Below are 17,773 nucleotides of genomic sequence, written 5' to 3'. Positions count from 1 at the left end.
GTGCATGCTGCTGGGTGTTCTTAGTGGCGAGGGGATTTCATTTGCAGCAGGGAAGCGCGTGTGCATGTGTGTGCATGTGTGTGCCAGAGGGACAGGGAGGGGGGCAGAAAGGAGCCTGTATGAAATGTTTTGGGGAGCAGGGCGAGGATACTGAATGCCAACATTTAGGCATTGACTGTGACATTGTATTAACCTTTTTAATGGATGTATGTAATAAAGTGACATGTAAATGGAGCACAAGGGGAGATATGACACTATATCTGGAAAAGGATAAAACAGCCAGTGAATACTGGGCTATTATAGCAGTTTGCAAACCTTGGATAAACTCAGTCAGCGGTTGTATAATTGGTTATTCAATCCCGACCCTTGTTCACAGCTCAAAGCCAGGAACACTGAGACCTGTTGCCAATTTGAGTGAATGCAGTGACTGTGCTCGGCCGGGGCCTAGCACTGGAGCCAGGCCTTTTCCTGTGGGCTGGTTTCCACCATGTCTGGGACTGGCGCAGTGACAGTAGCCCTTTTGTTGCAAAAGGCTGGCTGGTACTCCCCTCCTTTGCAAAATGTCTAACAGCTACACAAATATAAGAAAATAGGAAAAGGGACTTACTGTAGCTTTTCTCTTACCGAGTTAAATGTAGGGGCTGTGAAAAGGAGGCAAAGTCCAAGCAATAAGGGAAACCAAAGCGTGCTGTGAAAAGCTGCAGCTAGATAAGGGAAGCACCATGTTCCTCCAGCGTACGATGCAAGCTGCGGAGAAAGTGGGACCGTCTTAAATAGCGTGAAACACAATCTGTGGATCCAGCACGACGCTCTCCTGCTCCCCTCCACAGCACTCACCCCTGCACGCCTCTGAGAAGCCTGTGCAGATGAAGGGGTCCCTGTCAGCCTGCTGCGGTGGCCATGCAGCCAAGCACGGGGACTTCTACCCGGAGCCGCACCATAAAAAAGTGCAAAACCACCGATGCTGCCGCCACGGCTTGCGTGAGTGAGGCTGGTGTGGAGGTTGCTTCTTGTGCCATGGAGGCAGTGTTGTGTGAGCCAGCTGGAGATGAGCAGGGGGAGCGCTGCGAGTACCCCTGTCCCCTCCACGCGCACAGCTTCCCCATAGAGGCAGGGAGATATTTATGGAATGTCCTGACTCAGAGACCAGCTGTTTCTCTTCTAGTAAAATGGTAGTTAGAAATAAATCAGAAGAAGGTTTGATTTTGGTTGATGAAATAATGAATATTCAGTAATATATATAGAAGATGAGCCTAGATGAGCTAATGGTCCCTCCTGGTTTCCAGCTTTTTGTGAATCTGCAGTGCTATGAATCTACAGCTTCTCTTTTCCCTTTTCCCCCCAGTTTTCTCAGCTTTCAGCAGTGGGATCTTGTTCCTTTGTAAGCACTATAGTTTTTTAATGCACCTAGGTTACACGGTATTATTTTTGTCATGTCATCAAACTACATCACCTCAGAGGGAAGGGAATTGTTGATTATGCACAATCTTTTAAAGTTATGAAATAACATCGAGGTAATGGTTAAAAATTATATGCCTCTAGATCACAAAGAGATGGGCTTGGGGGCTAATCTCTTTGCCATTCTGATTTACTCTAGTTCAGAGAAAATAATACAGAGTGCCCGATTTAATGAAAGGCTGCAATTCAATCAAGAGGTTCTGCTGAGGTCATATAATATAAATGGTTACAGCACCTCTTGTCTGAGTTACAGCCTTGATAATTCAGTACTTTGTTGTTATTTATGAGGGTAACTTTTCAAAGTAATCTGCATATCTCCCGCTAAAACCTGCTTTGAAAATTTTATACCATGATGTCATTGAAAAAGAATTTTTTTCTTTTGGTAAGAAAAGAAAGGAAAAAAAAACACCGCAAAATGAGAGGGGAAAGGAATGCATTGTTTTAGAATAGAAAATTAATCACTTGGAAATGGACTGGTTATTGTGAAGCAAATGCAGAAAGAGTATTGAACTTGCGATACATGAGAAAAACTGCACAAACTCCTGCCGAGGCTTTTAATGGAAAATACACCACACCATCTCATTATAAACACAGCTTTGGGAGCGAAGAGTTGTAACTCTGGAGGAAAAGTGGCATTATAGAAATATATATATATACTTTTTATAATCATAGTTAATGTAGCTCAGCCTTAATTGAAGTATTCTGTGGGGTAGCAGGAACATGTTGTGGTAGGGGACCCTGGAATGTGGGTGTTTTGGGTGTTTATATGAAAGATGCAGCATTGTGTCTTGGTGGTGAAACTGGAATGGCTTAGTGGTCCGGCATCCAATGCACTGAGTCCATTGAAGCCTATCCCTATTGACATTGCAAAACCCACTCAACATGCACCTCATCTTCTTAATCCCCCAAATATTATCTATGTTTTACATTACAATGCAATATTGTATGCAAGGATAATGCACTGATGTCTCCCTTAGGTCAATGTTTCCAATTTGGTGAATTGTAGGTGTCTGACTGGAGAGTCTACAGAGGGTGTAGAAGAATGAATACTTGAGATGCCTCATTAATTTAATATAGCTAAGAGACTAGTGGGCTTAAAGGACTCTGTAGTAGCCCCACAGAGAACTACCCAAATGTGATTTAAATAGGATGGAGGAAACTTTTTATTCCTGTATTTTCTCCAAGTTAGATGTGTTCAAAGTGGTAATAGCTGCTTTTACATGTTTTAAACTTACAAAAATCTCTGAAATATATATGGAAACAAGTGTTTCAATTAAGCTCAGATCAAGGCTTTGCAGAAGCCTAGCTTTTGTGCAGAGCTCTCTAGCAATGCACACCTACAGTGCTCCTTTTTTTTTTTTTTTCTCTAGTGAAAGGTAAATGGGAGGGGGAAGAGGGGAAAAAAGTGTAACACACTGCCTACCTAGTAAACCACAAATCACAGCTGAGCTACACCTCTTCAACTCTGAAGTCTTGGAAAGCAAAATAATTTTTTTTTGTTCAAATTTTTAGAATTGAAATTCATTCACAAGATTCTCTGAGAACTGAAGAATTCCTGTTGCCAAATTTAGAAGCCATTAATAGGTTCCATCTAGCTATAGTAGGAATTCGAACATTTAGAGGTGAAATTTCAGAAAGATCTGGAAAAGGTTTGATTTCAGGATTGTTGCATTACATTTCTCCATTTCACTTCTCTGCATGAGCTATAATGAGATCAAGTTGTGTTTTTTTTTCAAATAAGAATTTATTGTGTCCATGAAGAAATATTCTAGTTGATTGAGAAATAGTTATTTATACCTTTCTGTGAAAAACAGTCATTTTAAATTTTCCTTAATCCCCTGGCCATATAATAAGTAAAATCCTGGTTCTTCTGTTATATATAAAGCAAAAGCTGATAGTGGCATTTTTGTCACTGTTCCATTTTCCACTACTTAACCCTCTCATCCTTGCAAGGATAGGCATAACATGTTCTATATTATGTCCTATAATGTGACCTTTTTTAGTTAGACTGCCTTTCTGTAGTCCTGATTCAGGTTGTGTTGGAATAACTGGAAAGATACTCTCTTTGATGTAATGAGAATTAGATGGGACCCTCTGGTTCCATCATCTGCTATAGCAGGGCTCAAGAAATACATGAGCAAATGGGAAAGTTTCCCAAAGACGTATGATGCTCTGTGAGGGACTTAGAAAGTTAGCCTCCGTTTTATACCAAGGGTCTATTAAGGCACTTTCATTTCTTTAGCGAAGGAGCAGGAAGCTGCGTAAATCGGTGGTGTAGTGCTTAGTGGTTGTGTTCACAGAACTGGGAGGCTCCAAGTTTAGTTTAGTGGTTAGAACATAGGCGAGAAGGAAAGCCAGCACAGAATAATTCTTCCTTTCTTTTCTGTTCTTCCCTGTAACCATTGTATTTTACGTGGCATTTGACCATGTCTATTTGTCATTCATGTGGCTTATTCCACCACCACCAGCCCCGAGTACATTGGAAAATGCTGTTGAAGAGGGAAAGGGGGAGATGGGAGGGCATGATTGTGTGGTTTTTGCCAATTGCAACTCTTAAGACTTTGCTGAAAGCTGCAGTCGTCAGTGTGGTTATGCGATACAGAAATTTATTCTATCGGCTTTCAAGGTATAGACGGCTTTCATTTACACCATAGCATCCCCCCAGGATTAAGTCATTTGTTGCTCTGGCATTCTCTTAAAGCCTGGTCACAAAAGAGAACTTTCTGAACAATGGGCCTGTTATCCTATTCAGCCCTTTCTGATCTATTAAATTCCATGTTACACCATTCTGCAATTCCTCCACACCCCACCTTCCCAGACCCCCTGTTCTCAAGCAATCTGGGAATTTGCCCTTGTCATTTGCCTCACTCCACAGGAGCCCCACATCCCTCTGTTTCCCCACCCCACTTTTGATACTGACTCTTCGCATATTCACATATATTTGGTATGACTCTCTTTCATACCTGCAAGCCACAGAAACATTTAACACGTTTGTGCAAAGACTTCACCATCCCTTTCAGAGAGAGATAGGTTTTAAGAGAAAATAGTTCATTTTTATCTCAAGGTTGAAAAAGAAAAGCAGAATTGTGTGTGGTTCTCTTTTGAAGCATCTCTTACTAGATATGAAATAAATTTGTTTGTAAACTGCATATTGTTGAGCACTGTGTCGGCAAGTGAGGTAGGTACTGCATGTAAGGGGTCAACGTTAGCCACAACATTAAATCACAAAAGGTATGATTCTGTATAACAGTTTGATAATACTCTCATTCAGACAGTTCATTAACATATTTCAGACGGGTGAATGGTAAAATTGAGGTACAGTTGCTAGTGTACTTAGATTCTTTTTTTTTTTTTCCCACACAGAACACCAGTTCTCTGAAGTTATTTCATTGCAAGCATTAAAATTTAGCTGAATTTCTTAGGGACTTGGAGTTTGTTTGAATCAAAGTTCCAAGTTACCCCACAAAGATAAAAGATAAAAGAAACGGGAAGGTAGACTCAGGAATCCCAGCAGTCATGCTGCCTGGATCTGTTTTTTGGTCCAATATGCTCTTCATTTACAGATTCAGTCTTTATTTGAAGGAGCTATCACTCCCAAAAAGCACACACTTTTATTGTCAGGAGAATTGGTTTTAGGGCTTGCAAGATCACATTCCTAAGTATAAGTCCAGCTCCTCATAAAGATTTGTCTTACTAATTCTCACACCATGCATTATGGTTTCTGTGTCCCAGCCCTTTATTCAGTTATAGCCTAATTAATGCTTGAGATCATAGTCAGAGGGAAGTTGGTTTTTTGTTTGTTCTTGGATAGGTAGGTATGATCTTTCTGAGGGTTTTGAATAAGAGACCAGAGTCTTGGGAGAGAAAATGCAGAGGTTTGAAATGTAGCTTCATAAAGACCCGTGTTGTTAGCCTGGGTGATTTGCTGCCTTCTGTACCAGTTAGAGCTTCTCAGAGTACGCTTTGATTCCTTCCTAGCTATGGAAAGCAGAAAGACAAGAGAATACAGATATGAACATCAGTGGTACCAGATTTCTGTATGTTAAAACAAAGTGCAGCTTTCACTTATTTAGAGCAGAAATCTGATGTCTGTCATCCTCACACCTCGGAAGCAGAGTGAATGTGATCCTGAACTGCCAATGTGGCAGGAAAGGTAGTCCCTTCAAAATGGTTCTTTCTTCTTCAGAACAACTTCTTCATCCTGCTTCAGTTCACTTTAAGGCTCCTCTTCAATGATCTTGTGGAACGATACAGGCGAATGCTCTGGAATTGCAGAAGAAATGGTTTTGTTTATGAGAAAGACCTTGTTTCAGTCATCCCAAGGGGATGACCTAGGGGCAGGTCTCAAACAGTTTGAGAAATATGTAAGGATGAGTGTACCTACAGCTCTCGTTATCTGATGGAACAAATTAGTTCCAAGGGCAACAAGGACAAAGTGAGAAAAGGCTAACTATAGGTGGAAGATGCAGTTTGCAGCACGGAGATGAAAGGGCTATTTCTTGTTTTAAAGTAACTTCCCTTCACCAGTGGAAATGCTGACATTGTCTATATTTCTGGGGTCTGTATTCTTTGTGCTAGGATTAATGTAGTGCCTCTTGATTGTTATCACTGTGTAAAGAGCTGCACAGTGAAAGGCCTTAATTCTTGGGAAGGTATTCTGTTCCTGCCCTGTATCCATCTTACTGGACCTTGGCGATTCATGAAAATGTGCTGAACGTAGATATCTTATGGAACTAGACAGAGGATGTTGTAGCATCCTGAGGTAGATGGAGGTACTCTTAAGTTTTCTGAAATAGTCTGAAAAAGTTCAGCTGCAGGGTATGCGTAAGATTCCTCCCTGATCAGAAAAGAATTAAGGTTTTTTCCCTTTAGAATGGTGGCAATCATCTGAAGGCACAGTTTATGCTTGAATCTAAATCTTATTGTCTTTACTGACAGCAGAAGCTCATGTTACTGCTCTTTGCCTCTTCGGTCTCATGTTTGCCTAGGCTGCTGCAGTTAACTCTTGGATGGCTGGGCAGTGGGGGAAGGCAGAGTTTGTGACCATTTCCAGTAGTCTTAGTGAGTGGCCGTAGCGTTGCACTGACTCTCCTGCTCCTTCAGTGCATTGTGTAATATAAGTGCATTTTGGTTTTTGACAAGGGAGTCATTTTCTTAGTCTTGTTCTGTATATCTTCTTTGTCTCTTCTTTTTTGTTCCTCTTTGACTTTTCTCTCTTTCTGACTTTCCTTTCCCCTTGTCTAGATCTATTATGTTAGAGAGCTATGCATAATAGAGTTTCTCTGATTTCTGTTCACTTATTTGGGGATAACGTGTCAGAACCGTTACATGGTTGAATCACCCATGTATCTTGATGTTATTCCCTAACTCAGGAAGAAAAATGCTAGATCAAAAGGAAATCCAATGTATTTCCTCTCCCTATTTACGGTGAAAATAACAGAGTCCAAAAAATCCATGAATGGAGACAAGTGAGAACAAACAGAACAAGTTGTCGAGGCAGATGGAATGCTGTACGTTGGTGGAGAAGCCTGTGTGCAAATCTTGGAAGATTATTTTAAGCAAGTCCAAAGATGACATTAGCTTTAATAATTTCTACTTAATTTGGCATAATGATTCCATGCAAGTATCATTTACATCACAACGAGCACTCTGATTTACTATGAAACTACCTGCACTTCAGAAGCTCTAGTTTACAGCGTACACATTTTTATTTTATTTTTTAATTATTATTATTGTTCTTATCTTTCTGGCATCTGGCAATCGATGATGGAGATTTTGTTTTCACATATGTTGTGCAAGAGGAGTTCAGGATGTGTAGTTGTTTAGCATCAGGCGTATGTGCTTTAATTCTCACTTCCAGTGGTAAAACAGTCTGTCATATTTTTAAAGAGAACAGAAATCTGAGCCTACTGTATGTTTTCTTTGTTGTTTTGGGGGGATATCCTTTTCAGTTTTCTATTTTCAAATTTTTAAATCCTTTCAATGGTTTTATTAAAATGCCAAATGAATATTTTATGGTTCTTTCAGTATTATCATTAGGTTCAAATTATAATAGTCCGCATTTACTCTAGGAAGTACACAGCCAATCTGATGACTATAGCCTTTTCACTGCAGAATTATGTCAACTTATAATTTAAATAAATAGGTCCAGATGATCAGAAGTTGCATATGCTTTTACCTCGGTTTGATCAATAACATGTGATTTCTAAACCTATCAGCTCCGTATGTCAATATTTGATGTTTTTAGCATTGTATTTTCAATTTCCCAAGCATATTTGTGCTTCAGGTGCCTTACTTGCTCTTTTACTGATTATGTTTGGACATGGAGTTGTCTGATTTGCCTTCGTATTTCCTGTTTTTCTTGTACATAGGTAGTACAAGGTTTGCATTTCACAAAGCTTATCTGTTACAGAAAGTTTACTAATGAGTCACATCAGCTAGTAAGTATATGTGTATTCGTTATTAGGATGAGAAGACATTTTGGCACTTTTTTTTTTCTCCTAGTAATAAAAGGTCCAAGTGTGGTGTTTAAATGGGTCACTTTCGTTTAAGAGAAAATTAACTTTTCTTCCATATGCCATTGTTCTCTGAAGAGAATTATAATACGGTTGGTGAAATGCTAAGAACGATAAAGAAAAATTATGTTAACCTGAAAAGAGGGAATGTCTTATTTATTGCCTAGCCTTGTAGTTATCCTACAAAAACAAATACTTGGGGTGTGGGGTGAGCTCTTCCTGAGTCCAGCGTGCGCATCCCCTTACTCTCGCTGTCACTTCTTGCCGTTTAACTAATGGTTATATCTCGATTCACCCCTCCCCACCTCCACTCCACTGACATCATAAATTATCCAGGTCTAAATGGACAACATTCATTAGCTGTGCACTTTATGGAAAGAGCTAGCTCAGGAGCTAAACGCTCGCCCATTTTTATTAAAAGTTAAAAAGCTCCTTGCTGTCACGGAAAGGGGAGGTTGGGGGAGGTACAATGGAGGACAGTGCCGCAGAGCTAATAAATAAAAATAATAACTATTACTATTGGTTGAGTGACCCAGGGAGAAGAGCACTACCGAGCCATTTGTTGTTCCCTTTCACTTGTCAACAGCAGTGGCTTAAAAGCCTTAGCCATTGTTCAGGGCCTAATAGCACCTGTTGGGAAGATAGGAAGACAGCTGTCAAAAAAAAGGGGGGGAAAAAAACAACAGAAAAAAAGAGGCGGGGGGAGGAGGGTGGAAACCAGTGATTAGTTCACTAACATGTTGGTGCAGCTGCAAGAGGACATTTCATGACTTAGGTTCAGCGGTGAGGCCTCCTCCATCCCCTGCTCTCCAGCCTCTTTGCCCCGCAACAGAAGACTTCCCCAGGGGCTGGCAGCAAGGCTCAGCGCAAGCAGGAGCCAAAAGCCTTCAGGAACGCCAAGCAACAGGGCCTGATCTGTGCATGCTGTTTGCTGAGAGCAGTTATAGTAAACAACAAAAAAATAGCCCCAAACCAAGCCTCAACCGCAGAAGTTGTGGCTTTTTGATCAGATCGCTCATTTCAGTTTTATTTTTATTATTGCTCTCTTGTGTTGGCAAATAAGGCTCTTCTTTGTCAGAATAAAGGTGACATGTAAGAAAGACCCAGAAGTAATAAGCCCCAAATACTAACAGTTCCCTTTACAGTTGATAATCTAGGGGCCAAAGTTGCATACGTTTTGGTGGTAGGAAATAATGGCTGTGGCTGAAAGATAGGCTATTTAGAAAATGGTCTCCCTAGCTTCATCGCTTATAGCCCTTGCTTTTGTCGTTTGGGGGGAAATAACAAGCACTTCAGGCTGTGTTTTTTTCCACTTTAAAAAGTCACTTTGAGATTTTCAGGTAAAAAATGCTATAGTAACTGTGCAGCAGTGTGACACTGTTGCTCTTGAATTTCATTCGGTATTTGCAGTGGAGTGGTTGAACTTCAGAAGGATTTCCTGGAAATTCTAGCCAAACCTGTAGTTCTCAATTATGTTTTATGATTATTTAGATGATATGCTTTTTGGCTACCTTAGGGTTTTGTTTTAGTGTTGGGAGGGTTGAGAGTTTTATTTGTTGAGAAGAGAAGATTTCTGTCAAAGGATAAACTAGAACATATTTAATGATAACTGTAAATACCTATAAAAAGTTGGTGTATAGTCATCTCAGTGAACACTTTTTTTTTAAGCTTTCTTGCTCACTTGGAATGTGTGGAAGATGTAAAAAATTAGCAGACAAAAACCACTGCCCTCTGTTAATACTAACAATATATTATGGCTCTTTAATTAGAAACTGACTCTGTTGGTAGCTCTAATACAAAAATATATTTCAGGGGAATATGAATTTCAGTGGAGTATCTCTAACTGAGACAGAAAAATAAAACTGACGTGAAAGTTAATGGCATTTAATTCCAGATGTCTCTGTTTTTATGTTGTTACTCTTGAAATAGTTTCTGGAAATATTAAAACATCTTTGTGGTTTCAGAATTTCAGTGAAGTTCAGGCTTGGTATAGTGCCTCCTTCTGTCAACTGACACAGGTTTTTTCCTGCAAAAATCAATTCCTTCTTTCATTTAGAGATGCCTGGAATTAAAGAAGTATTAGAAAGTTTAAAGACACATATTAAGGCAAAATTCTCTTTTTTCACCCATAGGAGAATATTTTTATTTTATTTTACTGTTGCCCTTCTTTTCCTAAGGATTCCCACTGGTGTAATTGTAACATCAATGAAAAAGGAAAATGTTGCTGTTCAGATGTTTGAATGTGAGTTACTCTGATTTATTTATTTATTTATTTATTTATTGTATGTTAGGAAAGTGTGGGGGGGGGCTTTCATTTATTTATTTGTAAGTTTGGTAATGTTAAATAACTTGCTTCCTTCTTGTCTGTTAATTTAATTAGGGGTGAAGAAGATGGTGGTAGCGGGGAGCTGGGATCATTCTAAAGATTGTGTATGCTGCAAAGGATGTTCCAAGCAAAAGTTCTGCCAGTGAAATGCCGCAGTTGGCAGAATGTGTTCACGATCAGCTCTTTCGGCCAGCTCACTGGCCTAGATCTCCAAAGGCAGTCAGGAGCCTAATTCCTTTCCAGAATGAGATTTATGCTCCTGAATGCCTTTGGGAATACAAAGCACTGAGTCCCAACAAATCTCGTCAACAAAAGAGACATTGTGCTGTGCATGGTATCCAGTACCATTCGCAGCGCCTTGGTGTGCCCTTCTCTGGGGGACGCAGTTGCTCTGCTGCAGGACTGGGAAGGCAGAGGCTGAATGAATCCTCTGCTGTGAGGACTGGCTATATCCTACTATTGTCTTTGCAAGGACAAGGATTTTGGTAGAGGGTAACAGTGCAGTGACTACAAACTACTCTGTTTCAGTGTTTATGCAGAATAATTAAGCTGTGTTGGTTTTATGAGTATTCCGTAACGCAGACACATCTCCATTCGAACCTGAGATGATCAGCAGCAGCTCCAGGCTTGGTGTGGAAGGCCAGGTTCTTGGAGGTGTCTGCGAAGCACACCACTGCCCAGCCGCACGGTTACACAAATACGCATGCCACACCGACAATAATGGTACAGGTGGCTGTTATCATATAGCAGCTTGCAACCACAGATTATCATTGTGGAGGGGGTAATGAAGGTACACTTGGTAGCTTTGAGAGGGTCTGTTGACACTAAGGTATGCAAGGCAATGAGGTATGTACTCTAGAAGTTAGTGTGCTGGGAGTAGCAGGGACTGAATGAGCTGGGATTCCTTGTTCTGAGTTGATAGTGGGGATGCATGCTTGTTCCGAGTCAACAGCCTGTTAATGAAAGAGGTATGGTATGCAGCCCCAGAAGGGCTTGGTGGGTCATTGACATAAACATTGTCACCTCAGAAGAATCTATAGCGACTGATTTTTAGAAATACTTGAATTTTTCACATTCTGAAAGCAAACTCTGTTACAAAGCTTTATACCAATAAGGAGGATGGAAGCTGAGAAAATCTTAACTGTTGCCTAAGTAACTCCAAAATGAATGTAGACTCTGCTGCTGGGAGACTGAAGGGCTGGTGGATGATATTACATGACAAACTTGGTTTCTTTGTGTTTTATGTAATATGTAGAGTATGACACTGCTCCCACAGTGAATGAGTGAGGTGACCATTTGTTGAAATGAGACAGCCTGAAAAGTACACAGTTAACAATACAACCATCAGTGCATTCAGGTGATGGAAACTATAAAAATTTCAGACAATAGCCTGACTGTTCCTGAGGGTGTAGTTGAATGAGATGCTGGTTTTGGCCACAAACCTGTCTTAAAAAGTCCCCGTGCCCTCCCCCTGCCCTGCTTAGCCATGTGTTCCTGCCTTGTGCTGTGGTTTGCTGGCTCCTTGCTTACATCCTAAGGGATAATTAATTCAACAACTGGTAGTATAGTGTATCTGAAGAGTACTCTAACTTTTTCCTTCCAAACAAATGTACTTGTGTTTTTAGGTAACTTTCCGGTAGGACTGGCAGTATGCATCAGTGAGCAGTTGGAAAAAAAAAACTGCTTGTATACTCGTAGATAAGAGTAAAATCATGCTTTTAGTGGCATTCATAGATTACTGATTTTGGTTTAAAATATTGTATAATTTATTTGTTGTGCTGTGGAACCTCTTCTGGCAATGTCAATTATTTTTCTTTAGCACAAGAAGCAGTACCCTTGTGCCAAAAAATCACAATAAAAATGTCCTATCATTCATATAGTGTATACTTCATTAATGCAGCATGATGGATATTGCAAAAGAGAGCCAGCAACTTGAAAACAACTATGGTATTATTAAGCATACAGGAAAACATGCAAGTATGTGCAACAAGAATACCGTGGTAACCTGATGTCATTGTGCTCTGCAGGTGACTGTGGTCACCTGTGGATAGAGAAGTTGATTTTGTCCTCTGAGATAAAATGCTATGGAACTAACATGTGGCTGGGGTGGGACTTGAGACTCTGAGAGCAGGAAGGCTGGCTATCCCTGCCAGCAAAGGGAGCTTTTAGTAAGTTTGGAAGCCACCCATGGACATATGTAGCCCAGCTGTTTTCTGCACAGTGGTTGTGATGGAGTGGTGTAGTAAGAGTCATACTATGATGTGCTGGCCAAAGCACCGTAGCTTCATAATATCTCATTAGAAGTTGAATATTTCATTCAGCTCTCTGAATTTGTGTCCAAAGACCAAAAAGCATTTTGTGTGTACGAACAAAGAAACCAACAGCATACTTCTTTCTGTCCAGTCATTGAAGCTCCAGCTAGTATTTTATCTAGCACCACATTTTTGCTTACTACACCTGAGGTGGATTTTTGTTGTTGGTTTGGTTTGTTGGTTGTTGTTCTTTTGTTGTTGTTGTTTCATTTTTACAGTCAGACTGTTTTCCTGTTGTGGCATCTAAGTCATACATTTGAACAATATGTACATTTCTAGAGGTGTTTCCTACTGTATTCTCCAAAAGTTCAAAATGCTTTCGGACCAGTAAGAAATTGTGGTGCTTCCTGGAAGGCAAGAGAAAAATGTATGTTGTGTGGTTTTTGATTTCCAAATTTAAATAGATTCTGTGTTGTGCCTGCTCATGATTCATAGTGTCTTGCCTAGCTGCAAGTAGTTCCCTAAAAGCATGATTCTGTTGATGGAGAACCATATGTGTATGCAGATGCTGTATGTCTATGTAACCTGCTGATACCAACTATTTCTTCACAATGATGCTTAATTTTCTTTGCTATGAAAATTGTTTATTATTTTATATAGGTAAGACCTTCATACCAAAAAGGGTGCATAAAAACAGGAATTTTGTGTCTGCATGTGCTTGTCTATTCTTTTAAAGGAAGAGTGGAAATCTGCCCTTAATCATGTTTCCTGATTTAAACCAGAGTTTCATTGTGGTGCAGAACAAAATGCCAGAGGGATGGTACGTCGATAGGTGAGGGTTGTAGAAATGGGGGGTGGAACTGAGGCCAACAGGTGTAACATATTTATGACCATAGCAGAAGAAAAGGGTGAATAATGGATGGGAGGGTATTTGCCAGCTCTTTCATAATATAAAGGAAGGTGCTTGCCAGAAGTAGAGGGTATATCAGCCAATGCTAAAGTTTATTCATGATCATTAATGCCGACCAAATACTCCTTCCTCTAGGAATGACATGTGTTGGCAGGAAATGTCTGGTGGTCTGGCTGGGTATTGAGCAACTCCTGGCTTCTCTCCACCCTGCTACAGATCATGTCATCATCTGCGTTGAGGCCAAACATCTTTCTTTTACTTTGTTCTAAGCAGTCTTTCTCTTTCATCGCAGGACAAGAACTGTTCACAGTAGTTATGGAGGAGGGAGCACTTGGGTCACCTCTTTGGGAGAGCAGCCGAGCTCAGACACCATTCAAGCAGGAGGCTCCAGTACTCTGAATGTTCCTCTAACTTGTGGTTGACTTATGTCAGCCTCCTTTCCTTCAGTAGTAGTTGTCCCTTCTTTATAATACCAGAGCTTTGCTGCCTTCTCTCCTCCTCAAATATGGTTCTTCTGGAAGTGCCTCATGTGAACAGCCCCCATCTTGTACCCTGTTACAGCATGATGAAATGACTTGCCTTTCTCTAGAAGCCGGCAGCTGTATGAGCCTGAAAGACTAGAGTTTTCCTTATAGTAAATACTCAGCAAGAGCAGAAAGAGGCAATAGGGAAAGAATTTGGCAGTGAAGACCATCCTTAGCTTTTATAAGTAGATTTCCTAGACTGTGACCCTGGAGGATGGATTAAAGAGAGCTACCAGAGGGGTTAGGCCTGAAGGGAAGGTAGTGCTGTGGGCCTGGTTTGGCAGGCAGGTTTGGATACATGTGACTGAACTGATTAAGTCACTCCCAAAAGGGAGTATCAACGCCTGAAAAAATAATGCAACTTCTGGAAGTAGACTAAATGAAACACGTCTACCAGACAGTGCTAAAAACAGTGACTCTTACTACAGCTTTGTAGCGCAGACCATTTCCTGGAAACAAACTGCTCCTTCCTGTGAAGAGCCTGTGAAAACTTTGCCTTTTAAGCAAATAAGTGAATGAAACCATGTGTAAAGGTCAAATACAGAAGGAGAAGGACAGTGCTACGCTTGTTAGCATCCAAAAAGTTAGATTAAAAAAGGACTGTATGCTAATTTACTCAGATGGTTTGCTTTTCAGTACTGTCGGAGCATTTCAGCATCTATATGCATGCCCAACATGTACAAACGCACACGTGCATGTGTACGTGCAAATGTGAGTAGTTAATGGGGGACTACTCCGCTTCCCAGAAAAGGCCCGAGCGAGAATCACCGGCTGCTGGCATCAGCCTTCAGGTTTCATGGGGCAGGGAGTCAACCCCAAGAGCGCTTGGCATGGGCAGGAGCGGCGGGGCCATACACGGTCACAGTGATGCCCGGCTCTCTCTCCTCAGAGGGCTGTTCTCCAGGGGGTCCTGCCATATGCACCAGTGCAAGGAAGCACGTGCAATTCACACAGGCAAGGGCAAAACAAGAGAAGCAAGATGAGCCATAAATATCTCCAGAAAAGAGCTAATGACTGATAAACGTGCTGAATAGAGACAGCAGAAATCATTTCTGTGGATTCATTTTTATCAGCATTAATCCAGTCAGTCTCCTCTTCACCAGCATTTCCTTAATGACTCCTGTTATTCTTTCCATCTCAGTCTTTCTCTTTCGTGCCCTACCTGTAATCCTCTTTTATAATAACACTTACCACTTTACGTAGTCTTTCTGGAACTAAAATATTTCTAAAACATTAATGAATTACTGCTCACAAACTACCCACGAACAACTCTTTTTGTAGATGTATTCATACTGTGCTGTGGATAAACTGGGAATTGTTTTACTGCGTGCCATAGGACCCATGCTGCAAATAGGTAATGGAGGGAGGGTCTCCTTAGCTCAAGTGGGGCTACGGAGAAGTGGGGCTAATCCTGGGCTCCTCTCAAAGATGGAATTAGGAGGCGTTGAAAATAGTAGTGATATGCAGAATGGCAGAGCATGCCGTCTGTAGCTGTTTGGAGTGCAAATACAGATTGTAATAATACATAGTTGTCCTGATGCATGTCCAAAATCTATAGCACTGTAACTCAGATGTGGTGAAATCGTTCTGTTAAATCCGAGAGGAAAACGAGTGCTAGAGAAGGGACTAGGAATAGCAACAGTTCTTGTGTGCAGACTACCTTTTCCAATTTCAAACTGCACAGTGTACATGCAGGCCTTAAAAGTTTTATTGACTTTCTAATGAATCCTGAGGAGTGCTTCGCAAGCAAGGTACAGTGTTTCTTTTCTTAATTTGTGCGCATCATCTTCCCAAAGAAGCCTGAAAAAAGCTGAACAAAAGCTAGGTTTGTTTCTGTGTAATTTGTGAAAGCTCTACAGTCATAACCTTTTAAGCAGTTATTTTTATTTAAGATGTATACTTTCAAATCTTCTTTTTTTAATGGGGTTCATAAATGACATAGTAAATGTTTGTTTCCAAGATATGGTGCATAATGTATTTCACATGCAGTTACTGAAATGTGATAGGTTGAGTGTGTGAATAGCATATTTTATGCAAGTACAATATGTTAACACGGTGTATAGTAGAATTAAACAAGCTGTTATTTAATACAGCTCTTCAGCTCTGTGAAGCAAGACAGGCGGGGAAGCTATTGTCTTTAAGAATTAAAGTTCTTTTTAAGTATTAGCAGGACAATTATTTGCTGGTTCTGTATCAAAATTGTGCTGAAGTGAAAATTGCGGTTCAAACCAAAAGGGGCTCGAATCTAAGTTAGTATATTCGATTAAACACGATTACGCGTTTTTTTGCGAAAGGAAAGGCAATCCGTATCATATTTAGAAGTTAACACGCAGCCCTTCAGCAGGGGAGACGCCGATGAGGTGAGCGCGCCCTGTTCCACGCCCGGGGCCGTTATATTTCCACACAGCCCTCACGCTCCCGCAGCACGGAGCATCAGCTCGGACCACCTCCTCGGCGCTCCCCGGCCGTCGCTCTTCGCCTCCTCGCCGCCGTTTGCGGGGACGGCCCCGGCCGGGCCAGGCCGCGCCGAGAGCCGCGCACGTTTTGTCGAGCCGCTGGGGAACGGCTTTGTCAGGGGCTGCTCTGACAATAGGCTGAAAAGTGCGACGTGGTGCCCGCAGGCTCCGCAGGGGGGTTCCGTAGCCGCATTCCTGCCTCGTTTGACCCGCAGAGCTACGTCCAGAGGCACGGGCGCTCGCCCCAAGTGAGCCCGAGCGCGGAGGACTGCGGGCGGTGGCGGCGGGTGGCCCCCCGCGGTGCGTGAGGCGGCCTTGCCGAGCGGGAGCCGGGGCTCCTCGCCGCCCCCTGCTACCGAGGCTTCGTGGAGGGCCCCTCGCCGCCCCCCGAGGCTTCGTGGAGGAGAAATTCGGGAAATAAAGCGAAAAAAAAAAAAAGGCGAAGGGCCGCGGCCGCGGGCGGGGAGCGCAGGGGGGAGCTGGAAGCCTCCCCCCGGGGTCTCGCAGCGCCTCTTCGGAAGAGCTCGGAGTTGGGGCTTCAAGGAAGTCGGCGGGATTAGCCAAACAAGATAATGAAGGCTCCTCGTAATGGTTTTTACTGTGGGGAAAATTAACCAGTTGCTAATAATTGTATGGTCTCTAGGCCAGACGGTCCCTTTGATAAGTTAACATGTACTCCCTTTATGCTCCTAGTAGGGGGTAAACAAATGCCTGAACAAATACAAATACACATAAACACGAATGTGGAGAATAGCAGTATATGTCTTAGATCCAGATAATAAGTGTGGGTATTGTTATTTAGATGGCGCATACTGGGACACTTATCTTTTAGTACACTCCATTTTCTAACTGAATGCAGTGCTAATCGTGGGATTGAAAGCTATTGTAATTGTGTACCCATCTAAATGCTGACAAGAATATACAATTACATTGTTTGGAATTGAGTTTAATGTTCTCTGAATTTTATTAGCATTTATATTTACTTATGCATTAAAATTCTACACAAAAAAAGGTCAGAATACAAGAGTTATAGACATAAATATCAGACCCATCCACACCCTCGCTGCATTTCTGCTGAAATACCGAACGAATATATTTTATTTTATTTTATTTTTAAAGGAAGTGATAGAATCTGAAATGAGCAAATAATGGGTTTCCATTCTAAGCAGTGCCTTTTCTCCCTCTGGATTTTGCAGTCGTTTAAAGCTTTTTTCATACCCAACTTTTTATTATTATTTATAATGTGCGTGTTACTGGAAAATCTTTCCACAGTATGCTTACCACCACGCGATGTTTAAACACACATTATAAAGTGGATGTAATTGTAAACAC

The 17,773-nt window shown here is 41.4% G+C and overlaps 1 protein-coding gene across 10 annotated transcripts in view; it reads left to right on the top strand.

The window, feature by feature from the left end:
• SOX5 (SRY-box transcription factor 5) overlaps nt 1-17,773 on the top strand; it is a 645,390-nt gene that overhangs the window by 460,771 nt on the left and 166,846 nt on the right. The window lies entirely within an intron of this gene.

Source organism: Cygnus olor, chromosome 1 (genome assembly GCF_009769625.2).
Source record: "Cygnus olor isolate bCygOlo1 chromosome 1, bCygOlo1.pri.v2, whole genome shotgun sequence".
Lineage (NCBI taxonomy): Eukaryota > Metazoa > Chordata > Aves > Anseriformes > Anatidae > Cygnus > Cygnus olor.
This window is presented reverse-complemented; position numbering and strand designations above follow the sequence as displayed.